Source organism: Psammomys obesus, unplaced genomic scaffold (genome assembly GCF_907164565.1).
Source record: "Psammomys obesus unplaced genomic scaffold, mPsaObe1.curated_primary_1811, whole genome shotgun sequence".
NCBI lineage: Eukaryota > Metazoa > Chordata > Mammalia > Rodentia > Muridae > Psammomys > Psammomys obesus.
Window position 1 is genome coordinate 5240771 of NW_026585689.1, and position 9362 is coordinate 5250132.

The 9362-nt window shown below is 37.9% G+C and overlaps 1 non-coding gene across 1 annotated transcript; it reads right to left on the reverse strand.

Moving 5' to 3' along the window:
- Positions 1-5718: 5718 nt before the first annotated feature.
- Positions 5719-5858, reverse strand: LOC129667534 (small nucleolar RNA SNORA48). Its single transcript, XR_008718750.1, has one exon. It is a non-coding gene; the product is annotated as a small nucleolar RNA SNORA48 (small nucleolar RNA).
- Positions 5859-9362: the final 3504 nt, after the last annotated feature.

Genomic DNA, 9362 nt, shown 5'->3' on the forward strand with positions numbered 1-9362 from the left:
ATATATATATATATATATATATATATATATATATATATATATATATAATATATATATCATGATGAGTTTTGTAAACTTGACAAGAGTTATACGAGAAGAGGGAACCACAACTGGCAAAATGGTTTCATAAGACTAGTTTGGAGGCAAGCCTGTCAGGCATTAGGGGTAGAAGAAAAACAAACATAAATGGAAGTGGGCACAAGTTTTTTGAAGGATACTGATATTGTTAGGTCCTAATAAGTTCCATGTTTTATTTACAAATCTACACAAATGACATCTTTAATGGTATTATATATTTCAAATTATAGGATATTAAGGGAAGTCACTCTAAATAATATTCAAAAGACCTGCATACAAAAACAGTATAAATAAACCAATATGAGATTGTAAAACTATCCAAGTAATTATAGGAAAGAAAAAATAGCATGAGTAAAAGAATCAGATTTCAAAATCTCACATAATCATATAACCACCTTAAATACTATCAATAATAATTACCTTAGACATAAATGCTTTAAATAACAGAGATTTCAGAGAGAATAAATGAATAAACACATGACTTACACATATGTTATTTGGAAGAATCTTACTTCTAACTTAATGATGAAGATGAGTCTATACAAAGATAGATTACACTGATTTTAATTAATGTGAAATTCATTCAATAATTGTTAAGTTAGTAAGAAGAAAAGTAGATTTAATAGAAAATAAAAATTTAACATAATGACATCATAGGTAGCATGCTTAATAAAAAAATATAATATAATTCTAAATATTTCTATACCAAGATAGAGCCTCAAAATAAAGAAAACAAAACCGAGTGTAAAAGAAAAATCAGATTTATCACTGAAATCGTCAACAATTCGGTTTTAGAAAATGATATAAAACCAGACAAAGTTAAGAAAGACGTGATATCTGGACAATAGTGTATCTTTAGAACACAAATGAAACATGAAGAAAATTCCACTCAACAACCATTGGATTTTTAAAGTATTAAGTTACCAGTGAAACACATGTTCTATGCTATAAAAGTGTCTTTGAAAATTAACTAAATTAAATATAGCAGATTAAAAAAAGAAACAAATTAGATTTGCTAACTAGAAAGATAACAGAAAGAGATTAAAAATATGGACATTAGTAGCAAAAATGCATCGCCATAAATATAAACAAAAAATAATGTATTAAACTTTGTAGACCTGAGCTGAATCTCAGGTCAAAAATGTATAATGACCAATGGGATGAGTATCAAAGAATGTAGGTCCTCAACAAGCTAAGTTTGCACTATAGGAAACTATAGGAAAAAGGACCAGGGCATACCTAAACCATGAAGGAAGACATAATAATAACAGGATTATATAGAATTAAAAATAACAGTGAGGTAGTAGAGAAAATACATGAAATAAACTTGATTTTTAAAAAGTCAATATACGTGATTACATTTGACAAGAGTGAGATAGAAGCAGAGAGAGAGATGGCATGTGTCGACACAAGACATGACAAAAGGGTCATTCTGGGCTCTCAGCACTCAACAAGGCCACATGAAGCACTCTGAGTGCATCATGCCAGTAGGAGCTTGACAACCTTGAAGTAATAAGTCAAGTTTCAAAAGCTGCAAGTAATAAAAGACAAAGAGGATGCAATCATCTGATAATAGATGATTGGAATAAATTCATTGTACGTACATACAGATAGTGAATAATTTTAAAATTCCAGAAATGGAAATTTCCACTCTAATATGAGTTTACTGAAGAATTCAACCAAATATTTCAAGAACTGACACTAATGTCATAGCAAATTTGGAAAATAGAGGGAGAATTAATGGTTTTCAGCTTATAGGAAGCCAGTGTTATCCAGACACCCAAACCAGACAGTGAGAGTACAAAATGAGCAGATATTGAACATCTTATGAGCTTAGACAGAAAAATCTTCAAAAAATATTAACAATTAGTAAAGATATTTAGTCACTGTGAACTACTACTGGAGTTTTCCTCAGAAATTTGATGCTGGATCAGCACTGTAAAATCAATCTGTGTAATGGATCATATCAGTGGGCTGCAGGAGAAAATCATGTCTTATCAATTTATACAGAAAAGCTCTAACAAAGTTAACTAATTAAGAATAAGGGAAGATCTAAAAAGATAAATAAGATAAGATAAAATGAAGAACAAATAGAACAAATCAAATGGATCTAGGAGGAGTTGGGGGATGGGAGAAGATATAAACAAGACATTGTATGAAAAAAATCTGTTTTGAAATATTTAGTTGAGACTAAAAGAGCTCACTGAAGTTGATTGAGGACGTCTATTAAAAAAAAAAAAAGAGCCTCAGCTTTTTCACTGAAAAGACTGAAGCTTTAGCCGGAAACTTTGGAAACAAGGTAAGGATACCCTTCCTCATCATTTATAGTCAGCATAGTCGCTGTAACATAGTCAGAAAATAAAATTAAAAAGTACAAAAGAGGGAATAAATAACACTAGATGACTTTATGCTTACACAACAAATCAGAGGAAATATACCCCAAATCCACAGAGTAAGTGAGATTACTGTGACTACAGGATGTAAGGAAAGCATGGACAATGAACACAATGGACATTAACATTCTCTTCCATTTACCACATAGTCAAAATTCAACAGATTAGTATTCTGGAAAGTACAAATTGCTGATGAAAGAAGCAAAAAAAAATAACCTAAATAAATTTCCAGAGACACTATGATTATGAATTTGAAGGCTGCATGGAGTGAAGATGATGACTCTCCATAAAAATCCCCAAAGCATGTCTTATAGATGAGTCTTTAAAATGTTTATGTAAGGCATCAGGCACAGCATTTCTAAGACACTCCTGAAAGAGCAGCCCAAAGTAAAAGAAATTAGTTTTTGTATACTGTCTTAGATATTATTGATAGAAGGAAAATCACAAAAGATCTCACAATGTAGATACCCAAAATAAACATTCATGAATACCTTCAACTGATATTATTATTAGTAGTTACTGTTATTTATTGAGATAAAGTCTAATGTAGATGAACCTGACCTGGAGCTTCCTATGTAACCAAGAATAAGCTTGATCTTGTGGTCCTTAGTCTCCACCTCTTAAATGCTAGAAGGCACTAATACACACAGTTTATACAGTGTGGGGATTGAGCCTCGGGTTCTGGGACTTGAAAGAAAAGTGCTCTACCTGTTGCTCTACAACCCCAGCTTCGCTGATTTCTGAGAAAGTACAAAAGCCAGCTGCCTTAGTTTGAATGTGGCCCCCATCATGTTTCTGAGATGGAAGTCCTCCCAACGAGGGTATGCTGACAAATGGGGCCTAGGGGAAATGTTGGGGCTGTGTGTCATATTCCTCATGAAAAGATCAGCCGCCTGTTCACAGAATGTTAGCTATCAGGTGAGCCCAGGCCCGTTCTTCCCTGTAATTTTTACTCTGTCTCTTTTGCTTTCCACCAAGATTTTAAGCAGCATAAGCTCATCACTGGGGCCATGTTTTTGGACTTTCCATTCTACACAACCAAAACCAGAACAACCAGAAAAAAACAAAATCTTTTTTCTCTATAAATGATACAGTCAGGAGTATTATGCCACAGCAAAGAAAACAGAGTAGAACAAACCATAATGAAAACGTACACATTTTAAACACATGGTGCTGGATCAACTGGGTTGAATACAAAAGGAAAATTACTTTGGAGATTATTACAGCATTATCTTACTTCCATCATCCACTCACTAGGCACTGATTAACGCGTGTTAAAACTTCGGGTAACAAATTTGTTGCTGCATTGAATTTTGCATATTGATGTTAATTAATGTTTTATTTTCAGTGAAGATATTTAATTTATAAAATTGTTAACTTCAAAATCTTTTAAAGTTTTTATTTAATTTTTAAAACCTTTTATTGATTTTTTGTGAGTTTCACATCATGAGCCCCTCAAATCAAATACACACACACACACATACACACACACAAAAAAAACAAACAAAACAAAAAAACGACAAAAAACATCCCATTGTGGAAGTTGTAGTATGTCACAGTGTGTCCATCTGTCCATACATCTCCACTGGCAAATGTTCCCTGCAATGAGTCATTGTTTGAGTGACATTGGATCCTCACCGGGACTCCTCCCAGTGACCCTGTTGTTGCCCGGAGTCATGGAGAAGCTGCAGTTCTGAAACACCACGCATCCCAACCATTTGCAGATGATGTAGATTTTGGGTTGGGCCAACTCAGAACCCTGAGTCTGGACCTGGGTGGTAGCTGAGCTGGTCAGTGCTGTGGCTCATTCTCCGGGGTGAGCTGTCCAGCACTGCTCCTGCAATCAGCAGGAGGCCGCATCAGCTCTCCTGCTTTCATGCTCTTAGGGGCCAGCTCATCTGCACCCAATCCTCCAGAGCCAGCTCAACTATCCCTTAACCCCTGCACCATGCCTCTAGAACTAGCTCCACTCTTCTGCCCACATTCCCATTTGCTGCAGCCTGTGAGGGACAAGGAGATCTCCTGCTCTCACCCCCTTGGGTCTGGCTCACTTGCGCTTTTGCCATCAGGGGAAGCTCCACCGTGTGACCCTGGAGAGGTGCAGGACCTACTCTCTCGAGTGCTAAAGCTGGTGAGGGGCAGGGCCAGATCTCCCAATTGCCACAGGTGTCTAGGAGTGAAGGAGAATAGGCATCACCCATCCCCCCATCCACATAACCTCACAGCTGACAAGTGGCAGGGCCAGATCTCCTATTCTAGCACCCTCCGGCTAGCTGACCATCACCCTCTCAAGGGTCAGCTCTGCCGTGCTGTCCAGGTGAGACGGTCTCCTGAGTGTTGCTGCTGATGAGGGGCAAGGAGAGCTCTGCAGCCCTTATGACTCCCTGGGCAGCTTTCCCGACTGCTGGAGTCCTCTCTCCCACTCTCATACCCTCTGGGCTGACATAACCGCACCCTGTCCCCACCAGGACCAGCTCCACTGTGCTGCTTGGGTGAAGCACAGGAGCCCACTTTCCTGAGTGCTGCCACCAGTGTAAAGTATAAGGTGGTGCCAAATCTCCAGTGCTCTGCAGCCAGTGAGGGGCGGGGTCCAGGACAGCTCCTGGACACTCACCTGATCCCGGGCAGCTGCCCTGACCAGGGTGGTGCCATTGTTCTCGAGTGGTAATATGAGTCACAGACCTCAACACCAACCTCTTCTGCTGAGTAGGCACTGATCAGACATGCCCATCAGTGGTAACTCGGGCTGGGACCTAACCATAGCCCCGGCGGACAGGGCTCACCACTCACAACAGGATACTCCTTTCCAGTCCCGTCTCTCTTCATGATGTTTAAGCTGTTCTACTTCTTTTTCTCTACCATCCGTCCACCACATACTTGCACATTGTGGTGGCTTCTGCTGCTTGCTGGCCACACAGCTGGTGGGAACCCCTGGGTGACATTCTCTACCTGAACTGCACTGCGTGGCTGCGAATAGGTGTGTATGGCCTGCCTATACCATGCGCAGGAGGGTAGGTGTCTGGGCGACATGGCAGTCTGTCTGCAGGTTTCCGGCTGTCTTTTTCCTAGATGGGTTGTGTAGGTGGGATCTCTGTGGGCCTCTGGGCTGTCTGTGCCATAAGGTAGAGGGCAGGTCTGTCAGCGTCATTCCTTGTCTGATCTGGGTGGCTTGGCGGAATGCAGGCCTCTGTCTGCCTTCCTTCTCCCATGCTGCACTGCCTGGATTTGATTTGATTTGGTCTGGTTTCCACGTGCTGTAGGCATGAAACAGTTTTGACCTCCAAGTCAGGCGTCAAGCTAGGATGAACAAGAGACTGCCATCTGCCCTGCCCCTGACTGATAAAAGAACACCACCACCAAGGTGTCTCTTTGCCCATTGCCGGAGTGGAGGTGGGGGAGATTAAAAAGTCTTAAAGACCATGAAGGCATGAATAAAGTAACTTAAAAAATATTGTGAGAATTTAGATTGGCTTCACCAGAAGGCCACTGGCTGTGTTACAATGTTGTATCCAACTGGCTGAAGCGTACTTGGAGCTTAAGCTACATAGCTTCTACTGCTATGAGAATGCTAGATGGTAAAGAGCTAAATTTAGATGTCCACATTTGGGTAATTTAAATCTTAGCCTATTTTTATATGGGGATTTGCTATAATCTTGCTCCTGGGATTCCTTGGAGTCCCTCAGTTTCCTAGGTATTCTTTCTCTCTTTGTGGCAACTTTGTATTGTCTTCTCTGTGCCACTTGAATGACCACTGCACCAATCATTTTAGACTGATCCAAGGTCTCCACAGTGTTCCTTTTTCCAATCAGTGTTCAGAACATCCCACTCCAGTGCTTAATGTACCTGCCTTTCACATCTGCAGTGAGCTGTGTAGACTGTTCCAAAGTACTAAGAACTGGAACATAGCAAATCTGTGAATACTTATAGAATAACTTGAGTTTGAAATCCCTGTTTCAGAATGTTGCTGAACCTGCTGATTGTTTTCACAGAGCCTAGGGAAGTCTTTCAGCCTTGTCAATATGATTGAAGACAGCAAAAAGAAGTTAAGTCCTATTGAAAATTTCCTGCTATGCTCTAGGACAGGAGCCAGATGCTCAACCTGGGCTAGCAGACAGAAATTAATCATTTGTTTTGAATAGTTTTTAAGAAATGAGTATTGGGTAATAATACAACTATAATTCATTCATTCATTCACATTATCCTCTCCATAATTCTGTTTTTATAGTCTAATTCTAAAGATCCCTTGCAAGTTTAAAGGCAAAACATTGTTAGGCTACCAGCCACATATTAATAAAATGTCCTTTGGAAAATAATTTATTCCTTAATAACATAAGAAACTGCTTTCATATATGCCAAATCAGAGATGGAGTAGTATATATTATATATTATATATTATATATTATATATTATATATTATATATTCTCTATAAAGTGCTAATAAAGTTCAGGGCAATCAAGAGAATAAAAATAATGACCTCAGTCCCTCCCACATTAGTTCTGTTCAAGATACACAAAATTTCAGCTATTTTGTATGTGAGTATGTGTGTGTGTAAGTTTGTGATCTGTCAGATTTTAAATTGTTACAGAGTTTGGATAATACTTTTTCATTCTTTTGTCAGTTCAACAATTTTGATTGCATTGATAAAGTGAAACCATCGGCCCACACTGAGTCGTTAAAAATGGCTTCCCTGATGTGATGAATTTTCAGTCGAGCTACACACTCTCAGATATTTTGATCAGTGGCACAGGGATCGTCACACAGTTATGTGCACGTTGTCTTTTTGTATTCATCATGAAACCCTGCAGTTAAGCCACGTGTGGAGCTCATGAGCTGTGGAGGTTGTAATCTGGAGGGGGCTTAATTATCAGAGCATTCTAGTGAAGAGGCTAACTAAACACCTCCTAATCTAGTCATAGCTAGTCTCAAAACAAAGTTGACAAGTAACTTGCTAATTCCCAGTTGTTTATGCTAATGCTTAATACTATAGCTAGGGTAGGAGTATTCATAGGGTTATAGCAACAGCAAATACGTATATTTATAAAGTTAACAAGAATAAAAATAAATTATCCTTCTAGCTTCTATTAAGCTCATGTTTTTTAAAATCTGCAGACACTTTTCCCAATAAAGATGAATCAAAACAGTGTGTTTTTTTGTTTTTTTGCCTAACTATGCCTAAGGTACACTCTAAGCAATTATATATTTTCTTTTGAATGTGTACATGAATATCATTTAAATAGAACGCAAAGATATACAGTTTCTTGTATCTGCCATAGAATTGCAGACTTATATCTCAATAGCCACCTATGCACAATTTTTGGATTCTCATGAAGAATGAGAAATTACAGAAGTCTGAACAATGGCTTCCTAAAGAAGGCAGATCCTACTGGCTTCAGAGTAATGGTAGCCATATGTCCATACTAGAAATACGTTAGGTGGCAGTTGATTGAAAATGGAAAAACAGGATAAATATATAAACTCACTATTTGAAACAAATGTCACACATGGTTTCCAAATGGATTTTTCATAGACCATGAAATCATATAAAAGCTGCTTCCAAACCAATTGAAATTATTATTTGAGCTCAGATGCCAGCTCAACAGATTATAGTCTGAAAAAAATAATTAGTTTGTATCTTAATTCTTTACTTTTTGGAACTGATAATTGTGGTTCAGGATTTTAACAAATGAAAACACAAAATATAAAAAAGTCAAACAATTCTCTTACTATTATTTCACTTGAAAGAGACAAAATCCTCTTTCAGTGTCTCAGTCCCTTTGCAATTGTAATGTCCTCATGTGAAAGAATTAAAAGCAAATAAACACCAGTAACAGTGCTATGTGTTAAGTCACTGAATACATTATCAGTACTATCATTCCAAAGCTGTGAAATTATACATTGATTAAGAGATCAACTGCTGCGTTGGAAAATTGCTTGCCATCACCTTACCTTTTTGTTCGATTTGTGTGTGTACATACGTGTGAGAGGGTAATGTTGGGGTGAGGTGAGAACTGGGTAATGTCTCTAACTGTTCTGATAGCAGGGCTATCTGGTTTGCAGGGTGAGCTAAGTGCCAGCTCTAGGCTTTTCATTTGGAAGGTAGTGGAAAGGCCAGAAGAAGGACTCAGAAAGTCATTCACTCCCGCTAAAATGGAAGGAAATCAGTAAGGGTCATTTTTGCGCCTATTCAAAGACAATGTGTATCCAGAGGGAGGCTCACTTTTCTATGACTATGGATTTTTCAATTTTGTTTTTAAATTTAATACTTAAGGCAACACTTAAACCAACATCACAAATGGGGCATGCAATTTATATTTACCAGAAATCTCTTAGTACATTACTTCACCGTTTTATGCATGAATGGTATTTTATAGGTTTCAGAATATGGTGAAGTCATTTAGAAGATGTTTTCATTTTCTTTTCCCTAGAGTTAATATGTTTTCTTCATGTAATTTACCTTGTGTTATCCTCTTCCTAACCTTCATTCCAATTTATTGCCTATCTTTATGCATATTCTTACTTAAATGTTCCTTACAAAAGTACCCTTGGAAGAAAATTCATATACACATCTTTTAAAAGCAAAACTTTTTTTTTTTTCTGTATAAAACAGGTGGGGAGGAGGGATGGGTTAATGAGGGGAGACTGTGGGAAATAGGTTACTTGCATTTCAATGCTTTTATCTTATCTGCCTAGGATTTCTGGTATTATCTTGCAGTATTTTCATTTCTACTTTGGAATTCTTGGGTTTTGTTTTCAAAATGACATTAAATTTTAAGCACCGCTGCCAGCATTTTGTCTTCTCTTAGCATTTCGAGAAAGCTGAAAAGACATTGTTATTTGTGCTTGGCAATTTCTGACTCATTGAGCTAAAAACTGCAGTGTCAGAAAGCAAT